This window comes from Macaca mulatta, chromosome 8 (assembly GCF_049350105.2).
Source record: "Macaca mulatta isolate MMU2019108-1 chromosome 8, T2T-MMU8v2.0, whole genome shotgun sequence".
NCBI classification, from domain to species: domain Eukaryota; kingdom Metazoa; phylum Chordata; class Mammalia; order Primates; family Cercopithecidae; genus Macaca; species Macaca mulatta.
Genome location: NC_133413.1, coordinates 146,598,068 through 146,618,200, shown reverse-complemented (window position 1 = coordinate 146,618,200; position 20,133 = coordinate 146,598,068). Strand labels below are relative to the sequence as shown.

The 20,133-nt window shown below is 38.5% G+C and overlaps 1 long non-coding RNA gene across 3 annotated transcripts in view; it reads left to right on the top strand.

Moving 5' to 3' along the window:
• Positions 1-20,133, top strand: part of LOC106999960 (uncharacterized) — a 55,534-nt gene that overhangs the window by 12,293 nt on the left and 23,108 nt on the right. For 2 of the 3 annotated variants that reach the window (XR_013396978.1, XR_013396977.1), the window contains exon 1: positions 6,994-7,149. The exons of the other annotated variant lie outside the window; for it this stretch is intronic. This is a non-coding gene — a long non-coding RNA (uncharacterized LOC106999960). Of the gene's footprint in view, positions 1-6,993; positions 7,150-20,133 lie in introns of those variants that run through there. 3 annotated transcript variants of the gene reach the window in all.

Genomic DNA, 20,133 nt, shown 5'->3' with positions numbered 1-20,133 from the left:
TACACATATCATTTTATTCTACCCTTAGCTTGGCCAGGTAAAGTGAGTATCTTCATCTCTCCTTTACAAATGATGCTAAGACTAAAATAAAGAAATGTATTTATGCTACACAGTTATTAAGTGGAAAGGAAAAGCTGTACACCCAAGCACCCAGACCTCTGAAGAACTTACTATTTTGGCTCCAAAGGCTTTTCAGTAATAATGTCTTTCGTTTGTGATTTGTATAATTTCAGCACATATAACATTGTCTCTAATACCGTGATCCATCGACAGAACTGGCACCACTCTCTTTGTTTTACAAGGGACTTGCAATGCAGAGAAAGTCACTAAGTTCCTAAGAAAGAGTGTAATGTTAATGTAATTGTAGAGTCTACAAAAAAAAAATTTCAAAACAAGGCAGAACAGCATAGATTCATTGTTTCCACTTGTATAGATGTGGAAATAGGCTGAGAGACCCAGTAAGATGCTGAAGTCCACACACCTGGCAGTGGTGAGTCTAGGACTTGCAAGATTGTTGACTCCAAATTCTTTATTCTTTGTCTTACCTTAGCACATCACTTGGAGCCAACTAGGCCTCAGTAGTTACTGTTAAATACATGCATAATTAGTAGCTTATTTTCTCTTAAAGTATTTAGAAGAAAGCAAAGACATTTGGCTTGACTTAATATATCTGAAACATATACTTACTAAAAATCACGGAAGCATAGAATTTTCTCTCTTTAATCTGGCAATGTACGCTTTTGTCTGATGATGATATAAATCTGTTTTCTTTCTGGAAAAGCTATGCAACCCATTTACAAATGTGGCTCTGTTGGCAAGACCCAATGTTTGTTCCTGAACCCTTTACTGAGTTTCAATTTGAAGCAGACAGGCAGAATCATCATCACTCAGCAGAATCTATTTCCTATGAAAGTAGACACATCAGTGAGCATTTTCTCCTCAAGAATAAGGCATGTAAGGAGTGTCTGGGAGAAATCTACATTTTTCTTCTAATTAAATTTCTTCAGGCTGTTTAGGGTAGTTATGGAGGTTTCAAGCTGCAGGACATTTTCTTTGTCACATTTTGTTTTTGAATTCAATTCTACACAGAACAAGAGTTGATTGAGTACACACATTGTGTAACATATTGCACTAGGTCCAGGTTGGGAGACAAAAGCAAATCAGACATAGTCACTGCTGACTAGCATCCCACCACCTCCGTAGAAGCAAAGATTTGGAGAGATGCTCAGAGCCACATGACAAGGGAGGTAAATAATAACCATTTGTATGGTATAAAATATGGTGGGAAAATAAAGAAAAACAGTCGTTTTGTGGGTTGAAGCCTGTTAGCACAGGTTATAGTCTTGGAAGTGAGTAAACTGCTTGCAGATGGAGGTGAGAATGACATTACAGGAGCAGAATCAGTGAGGTCATAGCATCAACAAGCGCAGGTATGACGGAGGATGCTAAGTAGTCCCTTGTGACTGTAAAATCCGTGTACACAGGAAACGTTTCAGGTGATAAGATTAGAAAGTCAAGCTGGGGCTATGAAAGAGCCAAAGATGCCATGCTAGGGAGTGAAACTGTCTTTTGTAAACAGCTCATGATTTTCCACAGGCAACTACTGTACCCAGTGGCCTGTCACACCCATCACCCCGTGCAAATAGCCTATCTCCTATTGCACTGCATTCCCATGAGGATATTCCATGTGACTTCCCAGATCTGTCCTCTGTCTTTCTCTTTCCTGCTTATGATCATCTACAGACTGACCTTTACAGGTTGGATCACATAAACTCCCTTGCATTCAAGCATCCCATTGGGTGGAACCAGTATAAGGCACTGTCTGTAGACAAAGAGCTTAGTTCCACCTTATCCCTCTCCCATTCCCATCCCTCCTTAGCTATGGCTTGACACTGGTTACAATATTCTATGTAAATCGGAACAGGTAAGTTCACTCAGCATCCTGGATTGCTTGGGACTGAGAAATTTCTCACGATGCAGGACTTTCAATAATGAAACTGGGATAGCTCTGGGCAAGTCAGGAAAGTCCCCAGCCAACTCCTATCCGGTGGCCTCCCTCACACAGCCACAGTTCAACTACATCTTCAAGGGTATTATCAAATTCTGGTAATTCCCTCTTGCCTCTCCAGGCCTGTGGGAGATGATGGCTTCCCTCAATTGATAGTGCCTGGGATCTTCATTATTCCTCATTAATTCCCTCTGCTGTGCCTACACTTCAGGAAACAGTCTCTTCATTGTATTCTTTTCAGACACTCCTTTGAATGTGATGTCTGTTTCCTGCAAGACTTTGATAATACTAATAAAGTAAAAAAAAAAATTTCCATAATCTGTCTCATGCTTAACTGAGTCCACTACCTTTCCTCATCTCAGGAGAAAAGCATTTCCTTCATCTGACTCCTGAATGAATAGACAATACAGAGAATAAACAAAGCATGGGCTTTTAAACAAAATCTGAACTCCCAGTTTTTGTAGCCTGACGACTGAGTGGGCCTGAACAAGTTAGTTCATCACAATACGTTATTTGTTCATTATATGAGGATAACCACAACCATGGCATGGGAATTTAAAAAGAGAACCAACATTTAATACATAAAGCCATGCCTCAATATATAACAGCCAATTTTAGCTCCCTTCCTGTTACAGAGTGCATTAAATGAGATCACTAATTTGGGAAGACAGCTAGCATTTATGGATATTTAGGGTATGGGCAGATTGGAGGAGAGTACAAACGTATCCATACAAAACAACAACAACAACAACAACAAAAAAACATTAATTGCAGGTCAGCTACGTGGTGAGCACTGTTTTAGGTGCTAGTTCTTTTGAATTCTGTTCAGTGTCCACCATATGGCAGACACCATACAGGGGTGTTGCTCTCCAGCCACACATGTCTCTTCCCTTATGCCAAGTATATCAGGTAGGTTCTTGTCTTTTAAATATTTGTACTTGCTGCTCCCTCTCTTTGGAATATTCTCCCTCCAGATATTTAAGTGCTACTGTCTTCCCTTCATTCAGATCTTTGTTTCAATTAGACCACTGCAGAAAGAGTCCCAAGAGCACTATCCAAGAATAAAAACCTGGGTGGGCACAGTGGCTCAACCCTGTAATCCCAGCACTTTGGGAGGCCAAGGCAGGCCAATCACCTGAGGTCAGGAGTTCGAGGCCAGCCTGGTCAACAAGGCAAAACTCCGTCTCTGCTAAAAATATAAAAATTAGCCGGGCATAGTGGTGGGTGCCTCTAATCCCAAGCTACTTGGGAAGCTGAGGCATGAAAATTGCTTGAACCCAGGAGGCAGAGGTTGCAGTGAGTCTAGATTGAGCCACTGCACTCCAGCCTGGGTGACAGAGAGAGACTCCATCCAAAAACAAAAGAAAAAGAAAAAAAAAAAAGATTAAAAACTGCTCTTTATCATTCCCTACCCCCGACTTCATGGCACTTTAATTTATCTGGCATTATATTTTCCATTTATTTGTTTGTTTATTGCCTCTCTCTCCCCCTAGAAGTAAGCACAAAGGAGGCAAAGACTTTGCTTTGTTCCTTACTATCCCCATCCCTACATGAACAGGGCTTTGCACGAAGTCCATACACAATAAGGTTTTGTTAAATAAAGAACACAATGCTAGAAATTAGGAGCACAAAGATGAATATGATATAATTGGACCATTGTGACACTGACAGCCTGGTAGAGGTAATAAATTAGAGGTTGGGAGATATAAAACAGGACAGGAACTAATGGTCTTAACAATTCTGTAAGCCCAGCTAAGAGATTTTGATATTTAAGAGAAAAGAGCCTATTTAAATATCTCTTTTCTTATCAAATGGAGAGGGCACTCTTGAATATGGAAGATTAAATTAAGCCTGGCAAATCCGTCTTTAATTGACTGTCTCTTGAATGAGAGGGACCTAACTGTAGTCAAATGAACACGAGTGTAACGGGATTGTGAAACTGACTTACAGTTAACTGATGTTTCAGCATGGGGAAGCCATGTTGAAATTTACACACTGGAAAGTTCATCCTTCCATTTTTGGAAAAGATAGCTTAAAGAGATGCCCTTTTATCTCTTTGACCCTTGCTTTATTTATAATTAGATATAAAATGTGTTCTGCATAATATCCCACTTATTCTTACCAGCCATAATCTATCCAAGGAATAGTACACATGATGCATACAAAAATGCAGTGTGATGCATCATGACTAAAAGTTCTAGAACTGTGTTTGGCTCCTCCAAGTGCCAGCTGTGTGAATGAAGGAAGCCCATTTTTACCTTTGCATGTCTCAATTTCTTTATCTCCATCACTGAGGTGTAAATTTTACATGAATATTTGTGAACTTGTCTTGTGAAGTATAAAATAGGATTTCTTTACAAGAGTTTATAAATCCCAATTGTATTTATGGTTGCACATGCTTTGGAGGTACCAAAAATATGGAATAAAATTATATATATTGTGTGTGAATGCACAAAAGTGTATTTTTTTTCTGGGTTTGGACACTAACGACATGTAGATACTAAAGATTTTCTGAGATTCTCAAAGCATTCCTAACCCACCAAAACCTAAACCTCCCTGCTGCAAAACAGTATAAAAACCAGGAGATTTGGAGCAGCAAGAGTAGTATCATTACCTTTGGTTAGTAAAAAGAACAAAAGCCAATTTACATAAATCAGTCTTCAGAATTCCTTGGGTTATTGCTCAGTTTTCTCTTCTTGTTTTATAGCTAGTCAGAAGTTGTGGAAAGCAAATTACATACCAGTGAGCTTATTTAGAAAGGCAGGGTCTAATTCTGACCAACCAATAAATTAAACGAGTCATGCTGCTAACTAAGGCAATCACAGAAATACCTACATGCCCTCTTTCCCTTCACTTCTTTATGTCTATACTTGTTTTCACTACCAGTCATGTTTTCTTGGATTATTTGAAATCCTTTGAGCATGTCCAGCTTAATTGTTACTCTAAGAGCTTATTGGAATAATCATTTTATAAGGATGAACTAGTCAATTCAGCAAAGGCAGTTGTTGGTCTTGATATACTTACATCCCTAAAACCAGCCAGTTGTGTTTGGGGGATGAGCTGCTGACTTCCAGTGGCTTTAGGTTTTCCCACATATAAGATGAAGGGTTCAAATGAGATTCCTGTTTTCAACCACTCTTGAGCAACAAATCGTCTTCTATGACTTTTCCACAACCTTCTGCCACCTGATCTTATTCTGTGTTCTCTCTGTCTTCATTCAAAATGCTTCCTCCAGCTGGATTGCACGTCTGCCTTGTCCACCTATGGAAATTCCAATCCTATGAACTTAAATCAAATGCTTTCCATTCACAATGCTTTGCTCTTTTTGCTGAATTATGCTTAATGTGTAAACTCGACCTCTCTTTTTCTTTTCTTTTTTTTTCTTTTTTTTTTTTTTTTTGAGACAGAGTCTTGCTCTGTCGCCCAGGCTGGAGTGCAAGGGCACAATCTTGGCTCACTGCAAGCTCTGCCTCCCAGGTTCATGCCATTCTCCTGCCTCAGCCTCCTGAGTAGCTGGGACTACAGGCGTCTGCCACCACGCCTGGCTAATTTTTTGTATTTTTAGTAGAGACGGGGTTTCACCATGTTAGCTTGGATGGTCTCGATCTCCTGACCTCATGATCCACCCGTCTCGGCCTCCTAAAGTGCTGGAATTACAGACATGGGCGACCACGCCCGGCTGCTTTACCTCTCTTTTTCAAAGTTCCTGAACATACTAAGTGCTCAATATACGGTTATGCTACCTTTATGTACAAGAGTAAATCAACCTAGATATCCGTCTGTCACAATAAATGGAGCCTCGACATGCTTAATGATTCAGAGTTATTAGTGAGACAACAAAGCCTGGAACCTATGTCTCCTAATTTTAGTATGTCTGGTCAGGAAGGAGGTACTATGACCTATTACCTAAACAGAGAAGAACATGCAGAACTGAACCAAGAGGAATGAGATGTTTGGGAAACTAATCCAGTTGTGTGTATCAATGCTTCAAACAAATGGGCCGGCCTTGGGGTGAAGTATCAGTGCTAATGGGAAAGTGAGATACTTAAAGGAGAAAAGTCAGCAAGGCAATGAAGAACCACTTGGATATTGAAGAAACTCACGTCCATAGACTGGGTCAGTAAGGGGAGGGGCAGAGAAGGCAGAAACATAAAGCATTCCTGGAAGGAAAAAAAAAAAAGCATGGGCCATGGTTTGAATCCATGCTCTTTCCATTAGGTGCTGGGTGGTGGTGAGCACATTGCTTCACGTCTCTAAGCCTCAGTTGTCTTGCCTGCAAAACAGAGATAAACATACAGCTCCCAGCTTTGAAAATTAAATACTATAAATGTATGTGGCACAGCTCAATATCTTGCATAGGGGATATAAAAAATGAATGATTGCTTTTATTCTTATTGTTGCTATTTGCCTTATTCTTAGAATAAAAAAATTGCTAATAACATTTACTTCCATTTGGAACGTGATGATAGGGTTGAGTTATTGGCAGGTTCCCACTATATATAAACTTTCTCCACGAACTGGAATGAACTTGGATGGCATAGGGGCACATAGGTTGACCCCTCTGTAGATAGAGTTGACAGCATGTGGCACAATGATGGTGAAAGAGCTGCATAAGGGCCTATTCCAGCCGAAGGCTTGTGCCATTATATCATGCAAAGTGTGTTGTAAAGTCTTGATCTCCATGGTAACCTCCTCTCCCTACACAAGCACACCAACATCTGAGAGTCTTATTTTAAGCAATAGCTATTTTTCTCCTTTTTATTCATCTCCCTAGAGTTATAAACTTCTGTAATGCATGATAAGTTGCATCTACCTAATATCATCGACAAACTATTCTTCCAGGAAAAAAAATACCCAATGAAAGCAAATCAATTGGCCATGGAAGTAGCTCTTCCCAGCAGTGACCTAATCTGCCTGTTTCAAAAGAAGGTGAGGAAACTGTAATTCAGTAGCAAGCCAGGATTACTGGAAGTGATCATTTGATTTGCAGCACTGCCTTTGTGATCTTGTCATACAGGCTATAATGTCATAGACTTTGACAAGGCAGAAGAAGGATAAGTTGTAATGGACCCTGGTGTTTGCCTGCAGAATTAATCTGCTCAATCATGTCTCTAAACCTCAATTTCCTCATCTGTGAAATGGTAAGAATGATAGTTTCCCACTCTATCTGAAGAGGTTGTCTATTTGTTTTTAGGACATTCTAGGTGAAAGCTTTTATACACTTTACATTGCTATGTAAAATCTAAGCTCTCATTATGCATCATTCTTTGATACCTGTTTAACTTTTGGCAGGAGCCTAAAAACGAAAATTGCCTCTTCTTTCTCTTTTTTGCTTTCTTCAGCTGAGACAACTGCTAAGCAGGGAAGAGCATACACATTTATTTAGCACACTAAAGGCAAAAATTTTATTCTGCTTTGTTTGCTGCTATAACCTTAGCCCTAGAACAGAAATGAACTCATATATACATTCATTCAATTTCTTGTATGGATACATTTTGGTCTTGGTTTGGTTACTATAGGGTCAGACTCTAAGACAAGGCTAGGATGTAAATAGTTATTTGGGAAGTGGTCTCAGGAAACACCAGTAGGGAAATGGAGAGTGAGTCAGGGAAGGGAAGGCACCAGTGAAAGGTATATTGAGGAGAAAGCAAATCCTGCTGTTGTCGTGTAGAACTTGGTCCTGCTAGGGAACCGTGAGAGTCAACGGAGGACACACACCTCCAAAGCACAGTGGAGTTGCTGGAGTACTAATTGCCTACTCATACTCATCATTTGAGTGACGGCTTCTCCCAGGCACATTATTCCCCAGAGAGGTCTCTCCACCCCTCATACACACAGAAGTTCTGCAGCCAGAGAATGACCACTGGCAAAGAATTATAGGTGCTGGCAGCTGGAAGTTGGGCTGGCATCACAAAAATAGTAAGAGGTTATGGGCAGGGCACCACTGACATCTGCTTCAATTGTTTATCAGGAAGTCTGTGTAAATCATCTTAATTTCTGTGACTCAGATTGAGTTTTTTGTTGCTCAGTGATTCTAACAGTGATCTATAATTTGATGTTATCATTTTAATTAATGTTGGATGTAGGAGAAAGGAAAGATGAAGAGGCAATATCTCGATTGCTGTGACGTTGGACCATCTGATGCTCTGATTTTTATTTTAAAATTGGGACATGTAATACAAGCAGTCTGTGGTACGTTGTGACTAAAGATCATGGTGTTTTGGTGAGATAAACAAAAATAGAAAAAAATGCAAAAAGGGCGTTAGATTTGGGTTCAAATGCTTTCTTTGTCATAAACTGACACATGATTGCAGACAATCTCTCCTCCACTGCAAAATTAGAATCTTGAGTCAGGACAGAGACAATAATTTCAAGACATGTGCCACCTCTGCAGCATTGGTGTGGCTGCATCAAGCACCCTGTTGGGAATATTGACACTGTGCTCAGGTTTGTAGTAAACAAGCCCCATTTTTTTTTCTGCTGATGTTGACAAGGAGCTTTGAAGAACTGCCTGTGCCATTCTAGTTCTAGGTACTTGCTATATATAGTCACTGCGAACTTCTTTCACCCTGTCCTGTCTTCTCTTTTTCTGTAATAATCAACTTAATCATATACTGAGATATTTTAAAACTCTCAAATGTAAAAAACTAGAATGCAACTAGCACTCACCAAAACTATATTTGTATCATACCTTCTTCCCTTGAAAGTTTGAAAATCCCTTGCAAGCTAACAGTGCTCAGGATCAAGAATCCATTCAGAAAGCATCATATCTGTGTGGTTGTGTAGAAGAGGAAGTTAATACTGATTCCCATTTCATGACAAACAAACAAGCTATTATTACACATGGAGGCAAAGGCCAGAATTTGAAAAGAATATAGAGCATAATATAATGAAACAGAGGTCATAAAACCCTAGGAAACATGATCTAATATCTTGTACACTCGCTGAATAATTACATTGATTTATAATTTTAAGTAGACTTTTGCATGTATTTTCTTATGTAGCCCTTAAATAAACACTAAGATAAATAACAACGTAAGCCCAGAGAAGGTGTTGTCATATCTCTTTTATCTAATATTATATCCCCACCACTTATCAGAATTTCAAATGTAATTTTTACCCTCAGTAAATATTTGTTGAATCAAAGTCTTATTTTCCTTTTTCTAGACAAGAAAAAATATTTTTCTCAGATCACACATCTTGTAAATAGAAGAATCATTGCTTTACCACAGACTTTCAATGTATGTACCAGATATTCTACCTGCCTGTATTCAGAGTAAATTATCAGGACCATCCTGTCAAAATTGCATCATGTATTGTTTATCTCCTCAGTTAGTAAGCCCTCAGTTAGTAAGCCCTTGTCCATCTTTTTCACAGCTGAGACCTCACTACCTAGCTTAATGCCTTAAATATGGTAGGTGATCAAAACTGAATTGTTAAAAGAATTTCTATTTGAAAATGTAAAGAAAAGGAAACTTTTAAAGAAAAACAAAAATTTAAAGGACTAGATCAAAATCACATACAGAATAAATGATGGAAAGCTTGTCTAGAGTTCAATGCTCCCTAAGTACAGATAGAATAATAAAGAGGATAATTTGAGGACAATTTACTGATAAGCATTATCATATCAGCATGCAACAACATTAGCTACCCAAGTTCAGGTTCTGTCTGATTTTGGATATTAAAGAAATAATGCTTTCAAAACTATCAGCTGCTAAGTATTTTGGAAAAAAAAAAACTTTTTAAAAAATTGCTCAAACATTCACTGTGAGTTGACAACACTATCAATTTGAGGTGACATATGTTGCCTTTTATGGTGCTCTCTGGCCTTATAGAGCCTAATGGATGGTGATTCCAAATGTCAGATTTTCCTCTTTCTCACTTGACCCTTGGGTTTTGGAGTGAATTACATTTATCACGAAAAGGTCAGCAAATACTTTGAAGTAACATGTGTACAGAGAAGAAGGGAAATTTAATGGTTAATAGAAATTGACTTTTCTTTATACTGAAGTATAACCATGTTATCTGTAAGCATGTTAGGCCAAACTTTTAGCTTTACAGAAGAAAAACAGAGCTAAAGCCCTACTAAATAAATATATGCATCAATTGAGTGTTTGTATCTAAACCTAAGCTGATCCCAATAAGATCGGTTCCTTCTGAACTTATGCTACATAATTTTTCCCCAAGAAAATTAGTAGCACATGCCCCCATCCTCTTGGCCTATAGCCCCTTCACCCACCTTTTGGTTTCAGTCATGGTTGCTAGGGACAATTCAGATTTGCTTCTAACTGGTAGGTTCCACCTTAAGCAGGATTTGCCTGTCTCTCTATCATGCCCTGAAGACTTCTACACTCCAAAAGAAATAAGCCTAAAAATAAGAGAAAGTGGAAGAGTGTGTGTCCTGGTATTAATGGATAAATGTTTTAGACTCTAATCTTTCAAAGAGATCAATCTATGTTGTGTGTGTGTGTGTGTGTGTGTGTGTGTGTGTGTGTGTGTGTTCCATTACCAGAACTGGGGTACAGAATAAAATTCCAGTAACAATCGCGAAGACATTGATTACATGTCTTCAGGATATACTAAGTTCTGGGTTTATAAAGATGACCTTGGATGGCCTTTAAATTGTCAGAACTCAACATCCAGTAGGTGAGAGATGTCTGAAAATATATATCCCTTTGTTGTGTTAGCAAACTATTCCTCTGAAAACATGGGTCAGAAGACAAGTCTTTTAGAAAGGTTCGTCTGACACCCAGATCCAGAATCTTCATGTTCAAATGTCCTTACCAGATGTTTTTGCATTTATGAGTATATGTTTGCCTTCTTAATAAAAGGTGAGCTCCTTTAAAGAAAAGACCCTGCTTTATTCAGCTCTGTATTCCCAGAACTTGTATCCATCAGGTCCTCAATAGAGGTCTGATTTAGGGAATAGTATGTAATTCTATATTCTTGAAATATCTAACAAAGTTTCTTATACATCTGTACCAAATTCTCAGATCTTAGCCAAACATTTTATTTCTTTTTTATTTCAAGGCAAGTGGATGTTGATTCTTTCTATTGCTACTCCTCCGGACAACTTCTGTATCTTTGCAGTTTCCACAAATAAGCCTATCTCCATTCATCTAAAACCGTATGTGTTTTTAGTGTTCTTGGAGAACAGTGGATTGAAATTCTGACACTGTACCTTGGACACCCTTAGAATTCAAAGCTCCCATGGAATTGACTTTGATGCCTGCAATTTCCAATAAACAAACTGTTGAAGAAGATAGTAAGTAATGCCAACCACAAAAGAAGAGGATAACAGGTTGATTGCCAAATGCTGCTATGAAGTAAGATAAAACAGAACAGTTGGCCCCCAGGCTTGTGGCAAGGTGGAATGGCATAGACAAACAGGATCATTTTGCAATTTCTCCCTCATCTAGCAACATTAATGCCATCTTGTCCCTATGTCTTCATCTCCTGGCACCATTGCTCTTCTCTCTCCTCCCATACCTACTCACCATAATAACTACATGTAGTCAAACACAAATGCAAGTCACCTAGCCCAGTGAACCTTTGAGAACCTTTGCTGTGTACTTTCAGCCACGTGTGTTTCTCCTAATGTCACTCATCAATCACAGCTGGATAATGTAGGGGGCAAAATCATATTGCCTTTCGGGAGCTGGATGTGTGTCCCATGTTTCCGACTGTGGATCATTTTATTTTTGAATGAAGGAAGTCATCCTGAACACACATTCATTTCTGGTAATTGCTTTTTAAAAATATATATCACAATATGCCGGAGGATGTATTTGTTTTGTTTTGGTTTGTTTTCCTTCTGTAGGTTCCACTGCTTTTTAATAGATTTTGAGTTCTGCATCCTTAAGTTTATTTCCTGATTTTGGTCAGGGACTTTTACAGAGAGCACTGCTGTATTTGTTTAGGTGGAAGGATCTTGAGGGCAGGTAAAGACAAGACCCTTGGTCAGACAGCCAGCTATAAAAAAATGCACTAACAGACAAGATCTATTTTGCCTTTCTCAAAAACCTTGTTAGATCAGAAAATTAAGTTTTATTATAATGCTTTACAGATGAAGATCTGACACTGGGAGGTTGAAATGACTGGTCAGTCATGCCCAAGGAAAGCTGTGTATCTTGCTTGTGTTAGAATCGAGTCCTACCTCCTGTCAGTCATTTTTCAATAAACTAACAAAAATGTTACACTAGTAAAACAGTTACATTAAAAAAATAAGAAAGACGAGCCATTAAGCAAGTAGTATCAGTTACTATCTAAATAATTTCCTATGTTATTTTTTAATTTCAATTTTTAATTACTAGTAATAGTTATATATATTTATGGGTTATAATATGATTTTTTGATATATGTATACAATGTAGAATTATTATATCAAGTTAATTAACATATCCAAGTTAATAATAATGTATATTTCAAAATTACTAAAATAATAGATCTTAAGTGTTCTCACTATGAAAAAGAAGTATATTAGGTGATAAATATTTTAGTTAGCTTGATGTAATCCTGTGTGTTATTTCTAATGCTCATTTTAATATGAGGTAATTATAAATGAAGATAGCGAGGCACTAATAAGGAACTTGTTCAAAGTTCCATTGTTTTCAATGCATCTGTACTTAGATTAATTTAACTGTGACCAAATTTAATGCTGATATCATTTCACTTCATTGACACTGACTTATAGTTTGACAGCAAATGATCAAGTTTAGTGAAGATTAAGTATTAAGTAGAAACCAATGAGCCTAGAACCTAAAGTATAGAGATGATAACAAGGGTGTTGTTTAATTTTGATTTACTCTGCAAAATAAAAGGATTAAAACACAAACCAGAGGAATAGAAGACCAAAAATAATTAGGCACAGTGTTAGCAATTAGCCAGTGATTTTAAACTGGGGAACTATTCTCCACATGTTGGGAATAGGTAGACAGATGATGTAAGCATCAGCTTGGGTTTTTCATTAGTCCATTCTCAAGCTGCTATGAAGAAATACTCAAGACTGGATAATTTATAAAAGAAAGAGGCTCAATTGTCTCATAGTTCAGGGTGGCTGGGGAGGCCTCGGGAAACTTACAGTTATGATGGAAGGGGAAGCAAACATGTCCTTTTTCACATGGCGGCAGCAAGGAGATGTGCAGAGCAAAAGGGGGAAAGGCCCCTTTTAAAAACATTGGATCTCATGAGAACTCACTCACTATTATGAGAACAGCAGCATGGAGTAACCACCCCATGATTTGATTACCTCCCACTGACTCTCTCCCATGACTTGTGGGGATTATGGGAACAACAATTCAAGTTGAGATTTGGGTGGGGACCCAGCCAAACCATATCAGGTTTCTATACCAAAATATCATAGCCTGGGTGGCTGAAACAACAGACATTTATTTATCACAGTTCTGGAGGATGGAAGTCTGAGATCAGGGTGCCAGCATGGTTGGGTTCTAGTGAGGGCCCTCTTCCTGGCTTGCAGACAGCAGCCTTCTTGCTGTGTGTTCACATGACCCCTTTCTGCCACCTCAGGGAGAGATCACTCCCTTTCTCTTCTTACAAGGGAACTAATCCCTTCATGAGGGACCTATTTACCTCCCAAAGGCTCCATTTCCAGATACCATCACATGAGGAATGAAGGCTTTAACATGAATTTTGTGGGGACACAGACATTCAATTCATAATGCAGAAAACGATATAGGAAAACTTAGTGGGAAATCAGAAAGAGACTTAATAGAGAAACATTATGCAATCAGGAGACAACTTGCTTCAAAAAGTACCGAATCCAGGTACTAAAAGTCTCTATAGAAAATATACATTGTTTCTTCTCCTTTCAAATCGGCCTCTCTGGGCTCTGCCTATCTTATCTGTGGCCTCATTTTCCCCACCTGCAACTGGGTTTTTAACTTTATTCCAAAAAACATGCACTGTGACACCCCCTAACTTGCACTCATTGAGCTTTTAACCTAAGGAACAAGTACTTCGTTACCTCCAAATCGAAGAACCCAGAAAAAGAGCTGTCTTTGCCCAGTTTGATAACAGGCACGACCCAGGACTTACATGTTGAGATAAGAGAAATAAGTGGCCAATGAGAACTGGGTCACATACCCAACCTAGGGCAGGAGAGTGAGATTCTATGATTGGTCACCATTTAATAATCACATTATTGTACATAGTTGCCCAAAGTAATGAGTTTCTAGATGGACAAAATTAACTAATATGCACTACAGAAATGTCCTAATATGGTTATAAATGGGTGAGAAATGGAAATAACATAGAGTATGAAAAAAGAGAGGATTGGGAATCAGGTAATCTGAGGTCTCTATTCTTTCACTTCCTATATGTGAACAATTTTTTTTTTACTTCTCTGGATTTCAACTTAACTAACAATAACATGAGGAATCCCAAAGTTGCTGTGCATAAGAATTGCTTTGAAGATTTTTTCAAAGTGTATGTTGCCAGAATGTCTTAATGGGAAAACTCTATGTATTTAGTGATAGGAAATAATAAAAAACAATTATCTCTTGGCCATCACTCAGGGACCACCAAACTGGATGACCTCCTTGGGCCTTTCTTGTTTTAATACTTGATGATTATAAGTGACAGAGAGGGAGAGAGAGAGAGAGAGACAGATGGAAACAGAAAGAGAGAGAGAGAGAGAGATAGAAAGACCAAGACAGAGAGGATGTGGAATAAGATGAGGATGAGGATTAAGAATATATGCAGTTTTGCAGCTGACTAAAGAGATAGCTGTAACATGTGCCACTCAATAATCCCAATACAGTCTCTGCTTGCTGATACAGTGAAAACCTGCCACACGCTTTCAAGCAAAAAAGATTCTCAAGACTTTCCAAATAAAGAGCTATGGGCTCATTCTGCATGCAGACAATATCATCAACGGAAACACACACCATAGAAATAGACTACTCCCCATGGTTTCCCGCCCTCCAGCTTTCGTAAAGTCATAACAGATGCTCGACAGCCGAACAGAGCCCAGACTGGTAGCAGCTGTGCATTGACTCCTGCTAATTAAGCCACCTATCACCTGACCAACAGTGCATCCCACGTTGGGATTGCTCTAGGAGAGGCAACAGTCACACTAATCCTTCACCTTGAATGGGGAAGATTTCAGGAACAAAACAAGTTTTCTTCTAGCACTGTCTGCTCCTACAGGAAAGACAACAAGCCCCATATGGAAAGTAAGAACACAATTTACTGGGGATTAGTGTCATAGCTAGGTTTCAGTGTGAAAATAAATAGTGTAGGGACCATTTAGCTAAGGCATTCACAACTAAAATATGCATTTGAATTATTTGTGGGTCCTTTGAATTACAGATTCCTGGACACCAACCTAGATCTTCTGAATTAGAATCTCATAGGTGTGGACAGTATGTAAACTTATATAAATCCTTAGCATACTCCAATGTGTGTGTGTGTGTATGTGTGAGCATTATGAAGCTCGCCTGATGATGGTGAGGTGCTTCCAGTCTTAAGAGAAGCTGAGTTTCTCATAGAGCTTCCCGGTTCACGTACAAAAGGGACAGGATGCCCAGACCTTCATCCTCTTCCCAGAAGAATCCCCACCTCTGCAACAAATAAAAAGCTGATGTTCACTGTAGTATGGGGTCGAGACTAGAACTCACACCTTTCGAAAATTAAAAAGAGAAAACAGGGAAAAAAAGTAAGATGAAAAATGGTGGGCTGAATCTATTGAGTTGCAGTTTTTCTTTAAAGTTAATTTAAAAATCTGTATATAATTTCAGATAGAATAAAAATACAGTGAAGATAATCAACATCAGTTTGAAATTACATAACTGGTTTATATCATAGCCTCATTTTGCACAATAATATAAAGACAAACAAACACATCTAAAAGTTAATAGCAGTTCTTGGAGAGAATTACATGGGTTTGAATTTCAACCCCATCACCTTCTGTGATATCTTGTGCTAGTTAACTTCAGGGTCTTCAACTGCAAAACTGGGATTATAGTAGTGCCTACTTTATAGAATTGTGAGGTATAATTTTTAGCAAACCATAAATAAAAAGAACATTGTTCAGTGCTTGGCATGTGTTTGGCAAGTGCCATCTGTGATCATCATTCCTGGAAAACATGTTTCTACATACAGTAGATACCAATGTCTAGATCACCCAGGGCTAAATCCTCACCATGCCACTTATTAATGCCATGATTCACTTGCAAGCTCTGGTCAAAGAAGGGCGATAGAGCAATTATAAATCTGAAGGAGGCTAGTAGAGTGGAAACTGCAAGCCAGGAACCAGGAGCTGTGATGCTTTGCTCCACAAAGTGTGGACCGTGATGCTTTAGGAGCTTCAGCATTACTTGGGAGCTCATTAAAAAGCAAGAATCTTCAGCCCCACCCCAGAACTACTGATTCAAAATCTGCATTTGAACAAGATCCTTAGGTGACTCATAATACAGTAAAATTTGAGAAATACTGCTTTAATGGTTCAGGCCCCAGTAAGGCAAATGCTGGAGAAACAGTGTAACTCAGAGCAAAAACTACAAAACAAAAATAGAATTCTCCAATGGTGAGTAAAGACAGTTACAGGGTAAACCCATTGACAGGTAACTGACAGGTAATTTTACAGAGACAGCGCCAGTAAATGGAATTCTAGAAGAGAAGATTTTGCTATCCAAGACTGTTCTTCAGGGTCAGTTCACTTAAAAAGATCTGTATTCCTAACCAGAGAAGTCAAAATACTGAGCAAACTTAGAAAAACGTAGCTGACTTCATGCATCAGAGGCAAGATGAGAAGTTAAAGAAAAATCTTTGAGCTGCAGGTTGTTTTGGGTAAGAGAAAAGCTGAGAGATCAGGGGAAGAAGAGATGAAGTAGTAGAAGAGTATGAACGTCTGGACACCCTGTCCCTTTTGTACATGAACTGGGAAACTATGAGAAACTATGAGAAACTCAGCTCCTTTTAAGACTGGAGGCACCTCACCATCATCAGGCGAGCTTCATGCACACACACACACACACACACACACACACACACACACACGGTGTTTCATACTCCCAGGAATTCTGTGTAATTATCAGGAAGAAGATGCTGGCTTCTATTTCCCTAAAACTTCCTTCAGGTGATGCTGACATTCAGTTCAAGTGAGAAGTGTTTTCAGGAGTGAGAGAAGCCAATTTAAAATGAAGATATCAACAAAAGCAAGTCATCAGCAAAGATAAATCAGAGCAAAGCTGATAGAATAAGCAACAAAAGTAAGAGTGTAAATAGGCCAGAGACCAGAGAAAGTCCATTGACTCAGTTGTGGGGTTCCAGGTGCACTTCTTTTTCCTGGGCTTAAGAATAATAATAATCTGTGTTCATGTGTGTTTCACATAAGATGAAACATGTATTTCTAAATACCATATGGAATGAACGCAAATTTGTTAAAAGTTCTATAATATCACTACTCAAAGAAGTTCTATAAAAATTCTTATACATAGTGGAAACATTTAAACTGCCTTGAATTATGCAAAAAAAAAAAAAAAAAAGGCCAGGCACAGTGGCTCATGCCTGTAATCCCAGCACTTTGCAGGGCCGAGGCAGGCAGATTACAAGGTCAAGAGATCGAGACAATCCTCGCCAACACGGTGAAACACCGTCTCTACTAAAAATACAAAAATTAACTGGGCATAGTGGTGGGTGCCTGTAGTCCCAGCTACTCAGGCTGAGGCAGGAGAATCGCTTGAACCTGGGAGGTAGAAGTTTCAGTGAGTCAATATCGGGCCACTGCACTCCAGCCTGGTAACAGACTGAGACTCCGTCAAAAAAACAAAAAAGAAAAAAGAAAGAAAAGAAAAATATGTCACCTGCTAAGGCAGTTCCTCAAAAATAATCACCGTTAACAGGTTCTTGTAACGGCTTCTAGAAATATTTCAGTACTAATGCTACTCCAGGTTTATATGCACATGTGTATATATTTTGTATGTTTACAGATACCAACAAATAATGCATATTGCTGTAGGCCTTGCTTTTTTTTTTTTTTGGTTTAATAATATACTCTGCTTATTTTTCCATATTAGCATGTACTTATTTATTTCAATTCTTCTAAATGCCACATCATATTTCATTATTTGGATGTAAAGTAGGCCCCCTCATCTTGGCTTCCCTTTCCGTGGTTTCAGTTACCAGCAGTCAATGCAGTACAAAAATATTAAATGGAAATTCTAGCAATAAGCTGATCTAGCTTAAGTTTTCAGCTTCTACCTGTCTCCTACCCTTCACCCAGGATGTGAATTATCCATTTGTCCCGTGTATCCACACTGCATCTGCTACCTGCGCATTCGTCACTTAGTAGCTGCTGGGGTTATTAGATTGACAGATCACGAGAATGGTGAATATAGGACAATAAGATATTTTCAGGGAGAGAAAAAGAGACCACATTCACATAATTTTTATTACAGTAGATTGTTCTTATTGTTCTATTTTCAGTTTTTGTTGATCTTTTACTGTTTCATAAATTAAACTTTATCATAGGTATATATGTATATAGAAAAATCGTGGTATATACAAATGGCCTCTGACTTAAAATGATTCAACTTACTATTTTTTTCACTTTATGATGGTGGAAAAGTGGTATGCATTCAGTAGAAACAGTATTTTGAGTACCTATGCAACCATTTTGTTTTTCACTTTCAGTACAGTACTGAAGGAATTTATTAGATATTCAACACTTATAATAGGCTTTATTTTAGATTATTTTGCCCAACTATAGGCTAACATAAGTGCTCTGAGGACACCTGAGGCAGCCTAGGCTATGATGTTTGTTAGTTTAGCTGTTTTACATGCATTTTGAATTTATGATATTTTTAACTTGTGATGTGTTTATTGGGACACAATCCCATCATAAATCAAGGAGTATCTGTATGATGTTCATTACCCTTTGTGATTTCAGGCATCCACTAGGGGTCTTGGAATGCTTCCCTTATGGACAAGGAAGCACTATTGGGCCATAAATTATATATTCATTTCCTTTTTGAAGGACATTTTGTTTCCAGGGTTATTTGCCCTCTTATTACAAACAAAAATGAAATAAACATCCTGTGTATCTTGATTATCCTTTTCTAGGATATCTGTACGTGCAAGATACAATAATCAGTAGATACACATTGTTAGGTTCTGGGGGAATCAGTGGCAAGGGGGGAGTCAGCGTCAAGGGGTGAGCAGCTGAAAGAACACTCAAGAGATCACAGGTAGGTGGGGACATGGTTTTATTCAGCAGCTCACTCACACTGTTGGTGTTGCATTTATGCATGTCACACACGATAGTGGCTCAGAGCCAGGTGATGAGCCCTCCCATGTTATGGCTTCATAACTGTGATTATATAATGCATGGGACTGTGCAACTGCACTCCAATCCTATTGTGTCATGCCATCCCGGATGTGTACCTCGGCCTACACTTGACTACAGTCCATCGTCCTTACACACGTATCTCATCCTTTGTAGATGTTTTCTAATACCTTCCACAAAACAGTTGATAAGTGTCTACCTTTATTGATTATGGATGGAGAATGCATGTTTTCCTCACATCATTTCCAGCAATGGGTATTCTCAAACTTTAGCATTTTTGCCAACTTGAGGGGTGAACACTGCCTCATTTTGTTTGGATTTGCACTATTTCACAATATGAGTACCTTGGACCTTAAATATCTCAAGAGACTCTCCTGATAGTTGTTTCTCCTACTACACTAGTGAGTCTTGCTTAATTGCTTTTCTCCACCCTCACCCACACTCCCCAGTATTCCGGTGCTTGGCATAATACTCTGGCACAGAGAAGCTTGTAAACAGTTGCTTAACTGATTGACTAAAATTAATCACCAACTGTCCAGAAATGGTTTTACTTCGTGTGTGTGTGTGTGTGCTTTACCCAAACCCTAAGCCAATAATATCTAACATTTATTGAGCATTTTTTTAATTACAGTGTTCTAAGTATCACATATATATTATCTTAGTTAATCTTTATAACTACCTGTAAGGTAGGTACAATTATTATTATTACCAGTTGATTGATGAAAAAAAATGAAACACAGAAAGATTCAATACATTTTCTTGATCTATAGGTATGGGCTTACAGAGATAAAATTCAACAAAGGTAGGGATGAGTAATCGA